This window comes from Nyctereutes procyonoides, unplaced genomic scaffold (assembly GCF_905146905.1).
Source record: "Nyctereutes procyonoides isolate TBG_1078 unplaced genomic scaffold, NYPRO_anot_genome, whole genome shotgun sequence".
Lineage (NCBI taxonomy): Eukaryota > Metazoa > Chordata > Mammalia > Carnivora > Canidae > Nyctereutes > Nyctereutes procyonoides.
The window spans coordinates 81091234-81108379 of NW_026575140.1; positions in this window are offsets into that span (position 1 = coordinate 81091234).

Sequence of the window (17146 nt, forward strand, 5' to 3'; positions counted from 1 at the left end):
GCTCCTATGATGTGAGGCGCTGGATCTAAAGGCAACTATGAATAATAGGAAAGGCAAACGTGTCGATGAGAGTCTGGGAGGATGTCTGACAGCCCTCCTCAGGAGACATTATTGCTTTTGGTATCGAGAAAGTGTTGATCCTCCTCGGCAAAGCTTGGTCCCAGGGAAGTCTGCTGGCGGTCTCTGCCCCTGCGATCAACAGTGGAAAGTCTTAGAGGCTTGCTGGCGGGGTGGGAGAGATGAACAGCACCTTTCCAGTACCGGGGAGAGGAGCCGTTTGTGTCCAGCCTTGCTTCTGCTCCTGGTCCTCAAGAGGCTCCGTCTCCTACCTTTTGGTTCAAGGAGGGAACCCATTGGAAAGAGGACCAGAGCGGAGATGGCACAGCTGTTGGAATGGAAGGTGAAATGGGAGTTCAGGGCAAGGACCTCTCTGTGGGCCTGCACCTCTTTGCCTTCTGAGCTGGAGGGCCTGCCTCTGTTCCCTCCTGCTGTTGTACGGAGAGCCCACACCTGCTGGTCCAGAGGGCACGTGGGGCCCAGCAGGTGGGCGTATGCTAGTTTTCCCACCTGTCTGATGGAAGGATTGGGTCCTCTTAAATCCTGCCTCCCTCGCTCCACCCCCCACCACTTGCAGGGAACCAGCTCGTGTATGAAGGACCCTCCTAACATTGTAACCCATGGACTATGCTTAAAGGAAGGAATACCAACTGTCTATTCTTGGAAGAGTCCAAAAACAACTGGCCCCAGAATTTTGTATACCTTTTTTTAAACCCATGGCTGAGAGGAAAGTTAGACCTTGCCCTTCTTCTGTCTGCTGATCCTCTTACTCCACCCTCCAACCCCCCCCCCCCCGCCAGTGTTTTCCATTCTAGATTCTACATTATTCCATGTTCTCGGCTCGCTTGTGCTCCCTAAAGAGGGCTAGATGGGCCAGACTTCTCCCACCCTCCCTCCCACCCCAGCTGCCTGGGTCCCTCCGAGGCAGGCTGTCAGCGCCATTGTCTTGAGACACTACCCTCTTCCCCTGATTTTCTTATTGCTTTGTCTCTCAGTCAGCTTGGGCACCGTAACTACCACAGACTGGGTGGCTTAACAGAAATTTCGTCTCTCATGGTTCCGGAGGCTGGGAAGTCCAAGATCAAGGTCTAGCAGTGTTCAGTTTCAGGCAAGGACTCTCTTCTGCCTTCGCACTATGTCCTCACATGGCAGGGAGAGAGAGAGCTAGCTCAGTGCACTCTCTGGTGTCTCTAATCCCATCGCCAGGCCCCAACCTCATGACCTAATTACTTCCCCAGAGCCTCACTTCCAAATATGGTCACACTGGGGCTAGGGCTTCAATATATGAATTTGAGGTGGGGATGGGGAACAGGCAGTGTGTCTCACCTGCCAAACAGCACTTTGCAATCTATCATTTTAAAACTATTCATATCCATAACATTCCATTCACTATCATTTAAAAATTTGGGTGAGGTTGAAGAACCTTATCCTTTTATAATGTGATTTTCCACCCCACCATTAAACAGGGAACTTTTAGACCCTTTTAATGAAATACAGAGAACACACCTGAAATGGGATGATTCTTGTTTAAGAGAAGGAACAGTGTGTTCTGAAAACCTAGGGAGGGTCCCACTGCCCACGTGGACCTGTCAGCCCTTCCCTACCAGTTAGTGAGCTTCAGCTTCTACTTGGGTTAGAGACAACCAGAAGCTCTACTATATTAAGAAAGATGAGCACTGAAAAGATGTCTCTCCCCCTCTTATATTCCAGAAGAGATGAAAGAATTTTCTAAATGAGAATCTTTAATCCTTAGAAGCATGGGCAACTATCTCACACTCTTCTTTGGGAATTCATCTTTGCCCATGATTTTTTTTTTCTATTCAGTAGTTTGGCTATGGTTTTCTATATTCCCATTTCTAGGATATATTTTTCATGAGTGGGGATAATGTATTTTTTAATAAAGATTTTATTTATTTATTTGATACAGAGCACCAGCAGGGGGAAGGGCAGAGGGGCAAGCAGACTCCCTGCTGAGGCAGAGAGCCCGGGTGCAGGGCTCGATCACAGGACCCTGAGATCATGACCTGAGCGGAAGTCAGATGCTTAGCTGACTGAGCCACCCGGGTGCCCCTAATGTTTTATCTTGAGCTTGATATCATGTTAGGAAGAATGATGCGGTTTCACTCTTGCCCCTTAGTTTGTGATTTGTGGTTTGGAATCCCAGTTGGAAGGAAATGTTGACCAGGATGCCCTGCTTTTTGTGAGATTTGGAGGCGTGGTCAAGTCTAACAGCCTCAGGCATGATTTGGAAGGCAGAGCCTGAAGCCACAAAGGATCGGCTAAGCCACACCACTCGCTGTCCCTTCTCTGGTCCCTGTACTCCCGAGGGACACTTTCACTCTGGCGGGAGCAGGTTTTCAAACAGCCTGCATGGGTTTGCTGCCTTCTAGAAGCACTTGGGGCTGTCCCCACTGCACACCGGGCGAAGTGTGACAAGCAGGCCCGCCACTGGAGTGGTAGGAAGGTCCCTGGTCCCTCGTGGAGTGCTGACCCGCAGCCAGGCCAAGTGACCAGTGAGAGGGGTGAGCTCACCATTCATGGGACGACTATTTAGTTGATCAGAAGTATCCATTAGCATCACTTGCAATGAATACTGTACTTCTGGTTCTTGAATTAGTTGGGATTTTGGAATAGAATGATCTCAGAGACTCTGCCCATTCTAAAATACCATGTTTCCATGACTGCACACAGCAGAGCTCACACACGGTAGAACACGAGTCATAGAAGTCTTGTACAGAGGAAGATTGTTTTCCACAAAGGAAAAAGAAAATGAAGCGATTAAGTTCTAATTGTACCTTGTCTTAACTTCAGATTCACTTGGCTTCTTCCCCATGTAACCATCTCTTTATGCCTATCTTCATCAACTTATGCAGGATGTGGATGATTTTTCACTTATATTATAAAAGCGATAAAACAGCAAAAGTGGGGAGAAAATATCATTACTTTGTCATAATAATTATCTTAAGGAGTCCTTTCCATCTTAATATGGCTGTAGTTAATCATGGTGCATATACGTCACGTGTCTTTATTTGAAACATCCAAGTGTTTTTTCCTATTACCTCCTAGTCTTTGGAATTATTAAAAATAATAATTGACCAGACTATGCTGTCAGGTGAATATAACACTGTGCATATCCCTAGCTTTGTTGAACATTTATGTGATGTCCTTATTTAATTACAAATAATGCAGCAAATCTTCTTGCCTGTTATTTTGAATTATTTTTGGGGATTGGAGACATTCAGTTTGAGTATTAGGTAAAAAACAGAAGCGTTTTTATGGCTTTTGATAGATAATGGCAAATTGCTTCCAGAGGGCCATAACCACACCAGTTAATACCATCCCTCTGATTTCACCTCACCTCACCAGCAAAGGGGTATTTTCATTTCCAAATTGCTTGGTAACTTTTTCTGGTTTACATTTCTTTTAATACAAACAATATTGGATTTTTTTTATATGGTTCATTTTATGAAAAACATGTGTGGTGTCCTTTGCCCACTTATCTCGTGAGATCTCAATGTCCCTATCAAGTTGTGTGAAATACGTGTGTGAATTGATTTTTTCCAAATAAAATAAAGATATTAACCATTTTTTTCCTAACCACATCTTCCCCGCCTGCCTCTCTTATTTATATGATGGCTGACACAAAATTGTCTAATTTTTATAGTAAAATATATCCATAATTTTGTGAGTTTTGACTTCTGGTTCTAGAATGTTATCACTGCTGTAGAAAATATGCGGTTTTATTTTTAGTTATTGTGATTTTTTTATCTTTAAAAAATATTTGACTTTAATCCACCTGAAATTGATTCTGCTGTGAGACGTATCAAATTGATCAATTTCCCTCTTTTAAAAAAAATGTTAATTCCAATACCATTTATTGTGAGATCCTTTCCTTTTTCCATTTTTTTCTGATAATCTCCCTCATCATATCAAATTTCTACACATCAATGCACATATAATAGGATTCAGACCACCTACTTAAATATAGTTTATTCTTGTGCCAGTTACTACCACAGTTTTAAGTATTGCTACATAATGTGTTTTAAGGACGTGTTCCTCCTCTTGGTTACGGCAGTTCCCTCTCTTTTTTTTTCCCTCTCATTTTTTTAAAGATTATCTATTTAGAGAGAGAGCAAGTATGCGCACATGAGCAGCGGGAGAAGCAGAGGGAGAGAGAATTCCAAGCTGACTCACTAACGCGGGGCTCAAACTCATGACCCTGGTATCACCACCTGAGCCGAAATCAAGAGTCGGCGACTTAACCAACTGAGCACCCAGGCACCCCCTTCCTCATTTTTAAAAAATACCATTACCAACTTTATTCTCCGAGATTAATTTTAGATCCATTTTATCAACTTCCAAACAACCCTCTGGATTTTTGTTTGACTACATCCATTTGGCAGTAATAATTATTCAGTCCGTACATTAATTTGTGGAGAACCGACTTCTTTGCAGTATTTAATTACATGGTAGGTCTTTTCTGTCTCCAATGTCCAGAGGTGCGCTGGGAGCCCAGACGCAGAGGGGGGAGCGGGGCGGGGATGCCAGGCGCGCAGGTGTGGGGAGGACTCCGCCGGCCGCCCCTGGGCTGGGCCGTGCAGTGCCCACGTGCTGACTCAGCCGGAGAGGGGGTCCAGGTGAGGGAGACCGGATGCTCCAACCCCTGGAATATGGTTAGCCCATTCTGGGCGGGGGCCAAGCCACTTCACCGGCCCCCAAGGATCCTCCTGGCGTGAGACCCTCTTCACCTCTGCGCCGCGTGGCAGCAGAGCCTCAATGCCGTTCCTGCTTCACCTCTGCTAGACCACGAGGCAGAAAGGCCAGAACCCTTCTCACGGATCCTGTAGATCCTAGCACCCAACCGGGTGGCCAGTCCTCACAGGTGATCCACACCTCCCGGGAGAAGGGGCAGGGGGAGAAATCGTGCAGCCCCAGCCTAGAGTTTGTGCTAGCTGATGCGTTTTCGTGCACCCAGTCCCAGGCTGCAGTGTAAACCGAAATCACCCAGAGAACGTGTGATTCTGCAGCTCTCTGCGAGTAGGTCTGGATGGTGCCAGTGCTGTCTGCAGACCACACCTTGAGTAGCAAAGTTTTATTTATTTTTAAGATTTTATTTATTCATGAGAGACACACAGAGAGAGATGCAGAGACACAGGCAGAGGGAGAATCAGGCTCCCTGCGGAGAGCCCGATCAGGACTCGATCCCGGGACTCCAGGATAATGACCTGAGCCGAAGGCAGATGCTTAACCCACTGAACCACCCAGGCGCCCCACCGCTATGCTTTAAAAGTCTGGTTATAAACAAGAAACCCAAGCCATTTGCTACATCATTGGGCTAGTGAGGATATGGGAGGCTTTCTTCTACGTGCTTGTTGCTTTAACATGTCTGCAAAGAATGAAAACCGTGAAGAAATATTTTAGTGAGGGACCCCTGGGGGGCTCAGTGGCTGAGCACCTGCCTTCCGCCCAGGTCTTGATCCCGGAGTCCCGGGATCAAGTCCCACATCGGGCTCCCTGCAGGGAGCCTGCTTCTCCCTCTGCCTATGTCTCTGCCTCTCTCTCTCTCTGTGTCTCTCATGAATAAATAAATAAAATCTTAAAAAATATATTTTAGTGAATGGGAAAAACAAAAGCGGTTCCTCCTGCAGCCACAAAGGATCGGCTAAGCCACACCACTCGCTGTCCCTTTTTTGGTCCCTGTACTCCCGAGGGACACTTTCACTCTGGCGGGAGCAGGTTTTCAAACAGCCTGCATGGGTTTGCTGCCTTCTAGAAGCACTTGGGGCTGTCCCCACTGCACACCGGGCGAAGTGTGACAAGCAGGCCCGCCACTGGAGTGGTAGGAAGGTCCCTGGTCCCTCGTGGAGTGCTGACCCGCAGCCAGGCCAAGTGACCAGTGACGCCCTCCACAGCCTCCGAAAGCGTAAAGGAAAATCTCAGAGTTAAAAGTCTGCCTTTCTTACTGGAAGAATTTTTATTAGGCCCGAGCGTTGACAAGTTTGTCATTCCCAGAATCTGCTAACACCCTCTCTCCGTTCCCTCCCAATTTTTTAGTGCTTTCCCCTCCTCAGTTTTAGAGGGGAGGAAAAAACCGTCCTGAACAAGCAGAAAGTTTTATCCAAGGTGTTTGGCCATGACTCCATGTGCTGGGAAAGATTTATGTCTCCGCTCTCTGGCACTGCCTAGTGTGAGCTCACTTAAAACAACTGAATAAATGAGTTCACTTTATCCTGTCAGAATGGAACCGAGGGCGGCATGGTACCAGCTGGGGTCCACGGGGACCCTGAGGCAATGTTCCCGGCTCAGTCACTTGTGCTGAGCTCAGCCGTTTTTATGTCTGTCTGAGATCATTAAAACGAGGAGGGCAGGGAGCAGAAAGACCTGTGGAATGAATGGTGTGATGGAAACACCACTCGAAGCCTACAGGCCTCAGCCAAAAGCCTGAATTTAGGGGTTCACTTAAAAGGCTCCCTCTCAGCCAGCTTGTCTCGACCAGTTGGCAACCCTTGGGACAGGAGCAAGACCCTGAGCTCCTCGAAGGGGCTTGGTTGGACCTGAGCTCCTTGAGGGGCTCCTCCAGAGAGGGTTTCTTCATGCTCATGGTCACAGGAGTTTCCCTTAAGTCCTCTTTTGTCATTCGTCTGGCCCTACTACCATTAAGAAAGGGCCCGTTGAGCCAAGGTCTTATTGTAAAAAAGGAGCATGGATTCCATCCTGGGTGGATCGTCCGGGCCAGGCTCAGACCCATCCCTTTACATGGGTTGGTGCTCGGGCTGCTTGGTTGCGAACTCAAGGCAGCTGTCCCAGCTTAGTCCCGGGCAGAGGGAAGCTGGCTCGCTGGAGGATCCAGGATCACCCATCTGGGAAGCGACTGCATGACCCTCTCCTCTCCCCCGTGTTAGGATTCGTTCTTCCTTCTAGAGACCTCGGGCTTCAGCCAGAAGGAGGAGTGGTTTCTGTCTTAGGGTGGGGAACCTGGGGACTGCATTAGCCCCTAACAGTTTCCTAGCATTTAAAAGTGACAGAGTGTGTCCCCTAGACTATACGGAGCATAGGGGCGTGGGGATTGTGCCTTCTCCAGAAGGAAGGGAGCAGAGGGAGGGAGGAAGGAAGTAGATTCTCACAAGTCCTGGGAAACTCCCATAGGAACTCCATAATGACATTCTATAAATGTGGAAGCTCAGAGGTTGTGATTTATATATATATAAATATATCCTTAAAGCAATTCGTTTTTACTTAAAAATGTAACTAGTTTGATGTGCGCTGCTTATATTTTTCCAACATGGGTTAAACCACAAATACGCATAAGGCAAATTGTCATCCGTGTGTCACCTTGGATGCTGCCCAGAGTGCTCTCATCACACAAGGGCGGTGGCTCTCACAGTGTGGGGCCAGATGGGCATCACTTGAGAGCGTTTCAGAAAAGCAAGTTCTCAGGCCTCAGCACAGGCCTCCTGAATCAGAAGCTCTGGCAATGGGGCCCAGTGAGCTCTTCTCTCAAAACCTTCCAGGTGATTCCCACACGCGCTGATGTTTGGGAACCACTACTCTGGAGCACTGGACCCCTCCGGAGTGTCCCAGGTGTGTCTCCTTTGCTCTCACAGTGTCCTCGTGAACACAGAGCACGTGGAAGCCCCGGGTGAAACACCACATAAATGTTAACTCAGACCCAGCCTTTCACAGCTTAGTTAAGAAAGACAAGCAGTGTGAACTGGATGAACACCTGCATCAAGGAGAAGAACCTACAACTTAAGGGTTGCATAAGGGTGCAGAGCACCAGCGCTGGCTCCTTTCTCTCTTGTCAGAACTCAGAACCGATAAGCAGGACCTAGTAAAGCATCCAGTGCTCCCCTGTGTAGAGCACGTCTGTGCAACAGAACTCTGCAGTGATGAGATGTTCAATTTCGACCCTGTGCTGGGAGGCAATTCTCCATGGGTCTTTTGTATTTCCACACGTTTTTCAAGCAGAAGCACTGACCGCCTTTTTCTGGACAATTCTCAAGGACATTTGGATAGCCAACACTCTCGGAAGGCAGAGATAATGTCTTCCTCCAGAGCAAAAAACCAGCCAGCTTCCTGCCCATTATAAAAGATTCGGGTTCCCTCAACAGGGGTTTCCTCTCTTGAACTGCTCGCCACCATGTGTACAGGTATCATCTGGCCCTCCTCGTGTTGCCTTGTGAGAACGGGAGCTCAGGAAACTGGAGCAAGAAAATGCGGATACTCTGGGTACTGATGTTGCTATAAACCATAAAGCCCTTTGTCTTGTGCAGCATTCGTGAGAACTGGCAGATTAACCTGTTAGCTTGCAACTAGAGGAAGGTACGAGATTCTTCACCTTCCTCAACACACTGTCCAACATGTATGGTTCCTGAGCCTTGAAATGTGGCCAGTGGGACTAAGAAACTGAATTTTTAGTTTGAGCTCATTTTCCCCCTCGTTTTGTTGAGGGGTAATCGACAAATAAAATTGCATATATTGGGCAGCCCAGGTGGCTCGGCAGTTTAGCACCGCCTTCAGCTCGAGGCATGATCCTGGGGTCCTGGGATCAAGTCCCACGTCAGGCTCCCTGCATGGAGCCTGTTTCTCCCTCTGCCTGTGTCTCTGCCTCTCTCTCTCTCGTGAATAAATAAATAAAATCTTAAAGAAAAAACAAAATTGCATATATTTAAAGTGTACGATGTAATGATCTGATTCAAGTGTGCATTGTGAAATGATCACTACAATCAAGGTAATTAACATATTCATCTCAGTTACCATGGGGGGGGGGATGGATGGGGACTCTTAAGAACTACTCTCAGCAAATTTCAAGGATATAATACAGTATTATCAGCTATAGTCACCATGCTGTACGTGAGATCCTCAGAACATATTCATCTTATAACTGAGTTTGAACACTTTGATCGCTGTCTCCCCATTTCCCTCACCTTCCAGCCCCAGGCAACCACTATTCTAACTCTGCTTTTGTGAGTTTGACTTTTTTCCCTCTTTTGTTAGATTCCACGTATGAGATCCCATATATATCATACAGTATTTGTCTTTCTCTGGCTTATTTCATCTAGCATGATGCCCTCCAGATTCATCCATGTTGTCATAAATGGCCAGACTTTTTATAAGGCCAAGAAATATTCCATTGTATGTTTACACTGCTGCTGCTTCCCTTAGGAGCTCCTTAGGTTCTTTCCATATCTCGGCCATTGTCAATAATGCTGCGATAAACATGGGGGTGCAAGTATCTCTTCAAGATACTGATTCCCCTTTCTTTGGAGATCTACCCAGATGTGAGATTTAATTTTCAATAGCCATATGCGGCCAGAGACTATCACATTGGACCACATAGCTCAGAAGTTTCAAGCATCAACAAGCATGGCCAGGGAGAGGGATTTTCTACATTGAGAGGGAGCTGAGCCTTAAGGCAGTCTCTATTTTCCATATTTGAGTGTTGATGATTCTGCAGCCCTTAGGAGGAGTGGGATTTTTTATTATGCCTGGAGGGGTTTCCTGGTACAGCTCAGAGAAAAGAGAAATTGGGGCTGTGTCCGGAGCCTGGGGATGGGGAGATATTTTTGCTACATGATAGGTCTCTTGGAAGAAGCTTGGAGTCTAGAGAGAGAAGATATGGCCAGACGAGCAGACTTAAAGAATTTACCCAGCCCTCCCCCCACCCCCAGCTTGGGAGCATTCCCCATCTGCCCCTGGCTGGTCAGAGACCTCTTTGGGCCTTCTCAGCTCCCCAGGCTCCTGCCCCCTCCTGGCTCAGAACAATCTCCTCTTTGATTGCTGGCTCAGGCCCTGCTGACAGGTCAGGTCATATGTACCTAATCAGGAGGAGCCGGGCCTGAGGGATGATAAACGGGGCTTCTCATTTCAATAAAGTTTGTGCAGAATATTGGAAACAGCTGCGGGCCTTGGCCGGCGGTGCCAGAGCCCGTGGGGGCCTGGTGTTTGGGGGAGGAGGATGGAAATCGGGAAGCAGCAGGGCAGGATTCTGAAGGGTGCTGTGCCCCCCAAAAGCTGAGGAAGCTAGTGGGCCTCGCTCCACCCCAGCTCCTGCTGGAATCCCCGACTTCTCGGAGGCCGGAGAGGCCACAGAGGCTGGAGAGCACTCTGGAAGCGGAGGACTCAGCTCACAGCCAGGCAGGTCCCCATTACCCACCAGGCGTTTGTTCCCATTCATGTAAATATGTCATTTATTTCCCCAATTCCACCTAGATGTCTCCGCAAGCTGCTTCTCTCACCTAACATCGTGAAAACCCCTCTAACGGTTATTCTTCCTCTTAAACTGCGGTAGCACGGGCACAGAATGTACCCTCTTCGTGGTTTTTAAGCGTGCAGTTCCCTAATGTTAAGGATGTTCACGTTGTCATGCAACCGACCTCCAGAACTTTCTCACCTTGCAAAACCAACTCTGGACCCGTTTAACAACAGCTCCCTGTTCCCCCCCTCACCCCAACCCCTGGCAACCACTTTTCTTTCTGTCTCTAAGAGTTTGGCGACTTTAGAGGTACCTCAAGTAGAATCGTACAGCATTTGTCTTTTCATAATTTACTCTCTTTTAACAGCTGCATGATATTGCATTACATGGACATCTGTGTATCGCTCAACCACCACTAGTACTTTGCCCCAGCAAAAAATAAATAAATAAATAATAATAATAATAATGCTATCAAAAATTTGTATGTGTATCCTTGCACACTGGAGTTTGCTGCCTTTTTTTTTTTTTTTTCCCCTGCAGGATAAATTACCAGAAATGACCTAGCTGGGTCACAGAGATGTGTATTTTTAGGTTTCATCCAGATCCCTTTCTCGAAAGTCTGGGTAATTCCCATATTCACAGCTGTGACTTTTGCTTCCCCCACATCTCCTCCAGCCCTGGCTCTCCTCACTTTTTCTAAGTTTTTGCTATTCTGAGGAAGGAAAATGGCATCACGCCTTTAAAGTGTGCACTTCTCTTAACTATTGGGGAGGCTGTGCACCTTTCCCTAAATGCATTGGCCATTTACAATAGAAACACAGACACAGGTATTCCTATTTTCCGTCCGTTTTTCTGCTGGCTTTATTGCTCTTTTCCATGGTGTGCAGGAGCTCACTGGGCGTCACAGGTGTCAACTCTATCTATGGTAGATGCAGAAATATCGTCCCCGGTCTATATTTTGTCTTTTGACTCTACATGATCTTTTATCCTTTGAAAAATTTAAAAAATCACATCTGTCTTATCCTCTCTGGCCTCTGGATTTTCTGTTTTGTTTAGAAAAAGCTCCTCAAACCAGAGATTGTATAAATATTCTTCTAACGTTTTCCCCGTTAAATTGTTTTAAACAGTGTTTAAAATTGTTTTAAATATTTCCTCATGAAATTGTTTAAGTATGAAGAACGATACATAAATTGTTTTAAATGTTCGAATTTAAATACATTTAAATCTTCCATCTATTTGAAATTTGGTTTTAATAACTTGTGAGGTACAGAGATGAACCTTGTGCTGTTTTTCCAGAGAGCCAGTGGTGCCTACGTAATTTATTAAATAAACCATCCTTCTCCCCACTGGTTTGAAGTACCACTTTTATTGCATATTATCCATACGGACTCGGGAAGAGTTGGGAACTTGGTTCGGTATCTGTCCCCCCGGATCTATTCATCTTGTCCTTTACCCTTAATGTGTGATTTGATCACAGTGATTTAGAATCAGTGTTCTTACCTAAATATTTCATTGTTTTCATCATTACCATTATACCAGTCCTTTTCAGCTGTCGCGGCCTATAAGCCCCGGAAAGCCTGCCCATGTGCGCTTTCTGGAATCAATCATGGCAGAGGCCGGACGATGTTCGATGAGCATCTACTATGTGCTCGGCCCTGCTCTTCTAGGTAAAGCTGGGGCTGGAAGACCAGGTTTTCCCACGCTGCAGTGACTAATAATACTTGAAGGTTCTTGGGCTGCTCCTTCTCCAAACTTCGAGCTTCTCCATCCATCACACACCCCACACTCCTGCGCCAGAGGCCTCAGCACCTGCCAGCAGGTGACCCTTCCTCAGAGGTCTGGGAACCAGCCCAAGGGTCTGTCCTTCCCACTCAGAGCCTCTTCCGCAGGGCTCTGGGTCCCTTCTCCAAGCAACTAAGGGTTAGTAACTACAACCTCCCTGTCTGGTTCCCCCCAGGGTTTCTGCAGTTGCCACCTCCATGACACCTGAGCGTCCTCTTGCTACCTCATTGGCAACCTTATACCTAGTTATCAATTCCTCATCCTTTTCTCAGCTGGCGTGATTTCTGTCTCCTGCCTGGACCCCGACTGACACAGGTAATGGAGAATGGAAGTTTTCTGGGGGCGGAGGGCTGTTTCCCTTGGCCGCCCTGCAGAGAACTCCCCTCCCTCCTCCATTCCCAGAATTATTTGGCTGCCGGTTGTCAAGGAGACAGCTGACAATTTCCAGTTTGCAAGCCTCCCCCTGGAGCTCTACGGAGACATTCTGGAAACTCCCTACTCCTTCCTGCTCTCCAGCCAGGGAACTTGGAGAATCTAGCCAGGCTCAGGGGGCCAAGGCATGGGAGGGGGCGAGGGGAGCTGACCTGCAGGCCTGCAGATGGAGAGAGAGGCAAGTGGTCGCATTGGGCCTTGGCTTCCTCCATAGGCCTCAAGTGCCTGGCCAGCTCCCCCAGCCCTGTCCAGACAGATGCCCCCCGGGGTCCAGACAAGGCCGCCTTCTCCGACCAGGCCCGCAGCCACAGAAACCCATCCTCATGCTGTGACTCCAGGCTTGGGGGAGCCCTGTTGCCGGCTGCAGCAGGGAAGGGCCTGGAACCCTTTCTAGGGAGGAGCCTCAGCCATTCCTGCCTGCCTGTCTCTGAAGCAGAGAGCAGCACACACTGAGTGTCACCTAGTGTCACCAGCAAAGCCCCTCACCCCGCCTGCGATGCTCCAGTCTATTTCATAATAATAACAGCAGCAACATAATAATAATGATAGCAGGGAGGTGGGTGTGAATCTCACTCTATTAAATTCAAATAAAGCTGACTCCTTAATGGGACCCTGTCTCCACCCCGGAGCCCCACCAGAGTCTTCGAGGCTTACATGGTACGAAAAATAGAGAGATGCTCCTAACCCCGGGCCCGTCGTGGTTGCTGCTGACCTTTCACTGGCCGAACTCCGAGGACTTTCCATTTCTCTGTCCTTGGAGGGCACCGGCCTGGCCTCTCGAGGGTCATCCTCTTCCAGGGACCCAGTGACCTCTGACCTGTCCCCACACTCAGGGAAGTCTCTTCCACTGCCACCCAAGGCACGCTCCTTCGTCCTTCTTACCACTACCGCTTCCACAGAGAACACCTAACACAGATTTTTGGTGAGTCCGTGCCTCGAAAAAAAATTAAAAACATTCACTTTGGTGCCAAGCAGCTTTTGCGTCTGCCCTGCAAACATCCTCCAGGCAACACAGAACTGATGACCTGGCTAAAGCTTCATCTGTTTTATTTTTGCAGAAGTCTGGCAAATTGAAGACACCCTTATATCTCATCCCCGAAATGTTTTAAGAAAAGTAGAAAAAAGTAGAAACGTTATCTTCCATAAGCACAAAACCACTATCTTGCAAAACCAGAACTGATAACCTTTGTCTAGTGTTTGTCTCATAAAGAATCAGCCTCATTTGCAGGGAAGACCTGAGACCTGGAGCAGGGAAGGAGCGCGCTCGGCGTCCCTTGGCCGGTGGGCCGCGGAGCTGGGATCTTGAACGCTGACCCGGTCACGGCCCTGCTCTTCCCCCCACACCCCATGTTTGCACAGTGATTTCTGCTGTGCACTGTCCCCTCCAGACCCCCTCCTCCAGCTCTTAAACAGCTCTGAGGAGCTGTAGGGCCGGTGTGACCACCTCATGTCCAGCAGCCGGCGAGGCTGAGGCCGGAGAAACAGGGTGGCCTGCCCCTGGTGGCGTGGGGGGCTGGCAGTGAAGGTGTCTGGGAGTGGGTGCAGCAGACGGAAGGAGGGCCAGCCACCAGTCGGAGCTGGCACGGACACCAGGCCCCCTCCCAGGCCCCCACCGCCACACCCCGGCCGCGTGCCCCCTGCCTCCCCTGCCTCCCCTCATCTGTTGGTCTCCCTTTCTTCAACCCCCCCCATCTAGACCCTCATTCATTTCCTCTCCAAAGAGCAGTTACCAAAGTGACTAAGCGGTGACCCCCGCTGGACCCCCTGTCCCTGGGGCCCCCCTCCTCCTCTCGGCCAGGAACACAGCGGGAGCCGTGTAGGCCGCGGAGCCTCTGGCCGTTTCCTCTCCAGCCCTCGGCTCATGTCCTACCGAGGTCCCCGAGGGCCTGTGGCTGGCCTCGGACAAGGCACACATGGACGCACATGGAAAAGCCATTTGTTTCCAGAAGCATCTGCTTCCCCTGCTCCAGCCCAGCTGTTCCCATTCTGGCCCGTTCCGCTCCCCCCGAGCCTGGGCCTTCAGAGCCAGGACTCAACGTGGTCTCAACAGGCCGGAGGACTCGCCAGGCGCCACTGCTCCTAGTGACGTAGAAGTTTCTCAGAAAGCGAGGCAGCGGCCCGGAAGCCTGAGTGCTCGTGGTCGCCGGCCCACCGTCCCCTCGAGAGGCCCCGGGAGCCCCATGGAGCCTCCAGGTCCTCTCAGAATACCGAGTTCTGTCCAGCCGCCTTCCTGGGCCCGGTGAGGACCCGGGAACGCAGAAATAAACGTCAACCGGACGGATACACAAAACTCCAGCGCGGTACATAACTGAGAGAGACTGAGTCTCCCTGTTGGAGAATCTTCCACAGGCCCCTGGCCAGCCCTGAGGGGACAGTCGAGGTGAGGACCAGCAGGAGAATGCCCCAAAGGGGTGCACCTACAGGAGCGTGGGGGAAATCAGGGAGAGAACCTGAGCCAGCTGGTAAAATGCGGACGGCAGTACCGCCTCGCGGGGCGTGGAGAACACCGAGCACACACAGCACATGCCTGGCCATAAATGGAAACTCGTATTATTATTTCGGTAGAGAATAAAAGGACTGGACGTGCTGCTCCAAATTCCAAATGACTTTCATTTGGAAGGAGGTGATGAATAATTTTGCAAAGTTTTGGTGCAAGAACTCAACCCTGACAACAGAAGCGTCAGGGAAGCAGATTCTAGTTCACCCTAAACAGAAAGAGGGCAAGAAGGAACACTCATTGAGTGTGTACTATGTGCTTACAAGGTGCTGGATATGTGGGGTTGGATCTTATCTGTCCAACAACTTGAAGGTGTCCTTGGATTTTGGATGAGCAGATAAGGAGGCGCAGGGTGTGTTGCTTGCCCGAGGTCATGCAGCTACTGCAGTGCCCACCCCCAGTGTTGGTCCACGAGAGGGGTTGACGGGCCGTCTCTCCAGAAGGCTGCAGAGCAGCCTCCTCTGCTATAAGGCAGATCTCACCCACCTGGAGCCCTCAGCCTGGTTCTCCAAAATTTCAGCTCAAACAACTCAAGACTCTGGATCCCCAAGTCCATCCTTGTAACCTCTTCTCTTCCGAGTTGAGCTGAGAGAACAGTCCAGAGTTGGCCCCTCGTCGCTCCTGACTCCACGCCATCCCCTCTTCTTCCCTCCAGGGTCTCCCAAAGCAATGATGCTGGTGTTGATGTGGGACCCAGGTAGGCTGTCGATGGAAGCCTCCACACTGAGGAGGCCTGCATCCACCTGAGCAGGAGGGGAAGATGGGAAGCAAGCGCCAAAACCTGGGAGGCCACAGCCTCACCTGGCCCTGGGCATAGGCGCTGAGCATGCCTCAAGCAAAGCACAGCACCAGGTTACCTTGGCTCGGCGGATGCTCCTTGGAAAACAGGGGTAGGGAGAAAGGGAAGTGCCCGGCCATATACAGCAAGTGCTTTGCACTTAATAGGTGCTCAAGAAATGTTTGTTGAATAAATTGTTGACATTCTTCAAGTCAAGGTGCATAAATACTTTTTTAATCGCCAGGAGCTATCTATGTATAGCCTCATTTCTCCTCAGGAAAAAATTATATAAATGAGGAAACCGAGGCTCAGAGGGGCTAAGTTACATGCTAAGATCACAGGATAATGAAGAGGCAAAGCTGTGGTCTGACCTCTGTACTTTCCTGTCTTACGAAAGTGGAAGACCTGGCCTCTCCTGGCCCCTGAGCTCCCACAGCATCAGAGACAGGAGGCCTGGATCTGCTCTCCCATTCTGGTCATGGCTCCTCTTCCCTTCCAGGCAGGACCGCAGCCCTGCCCTGGTGGTGGGGAGCACGGGTTAATTTTATGTGTCAACTTCACTGGGCCATGCGGCGGCCAGATATTTGGTCAAACATTATTCTGAGTGTGTCTGTGAAGGTGTTTCTAGATGAGATTAACATGTGAATGGGTGGGACTGAGCAAAGCAGATTGCTCCCCACTCCACCATGTGGGTGGGCCTCATCCAATCAGTTGAGGCCTGGATAGAACAAAAAGGTTGACCCCTCCCCCTAAATAGGAGAAAACCCATCCTGCCTGACTGCTTTGAGCTGAGACATCAGTCTTTTTCTGCCTTTGGACTTGGACTGAAGCATCAGCTCCTCTGGGCTCTCAAGCTTGCCAGTCTTCAAACTGGAACTTACATCACAGCCCCTGCTGGGTCTCCAGCTTGCTGACTGCAGATCTGGGGTCTTGCTAGCCCCCAGGAGCCCATTTCTTAAAATAAACCTCTTTTTCTATATGCACACACATCCATCCAGTTCTATTTCTCTGGAGAATCCTAATACACCTTCTTCCCTGATTATCCCTTCAAGAGTCTCCCTTACTAAAGAGACAGAGTGGGTGGAGGAGCACTACCCATATCTCCTGTGATCCTCATGGGCCTGGGGGAGAAAAGGCTGACTGCAGGGCCCAGTTCCACAAGCCCAAGAGGTTAACGTCAAGGCCAGCATAAAATCTCCCTGCAAGACCGAGTATCCTTTAAAGTTCCCAATTCACCCTGCCCGAGTGCTCATGTTGTCTCCAAAGACGGGCTGCTGCCCACCCTGAGGTGTAAGGCAGTGCCAGATGCCCATCCTTGGCTCCCAAAGGAACATTAAGACATTCCCAGTTTGGGAAGGGGAGATCAAAATGACAGGTCAGTAGGGTCAAGAAAACATGCCATTCC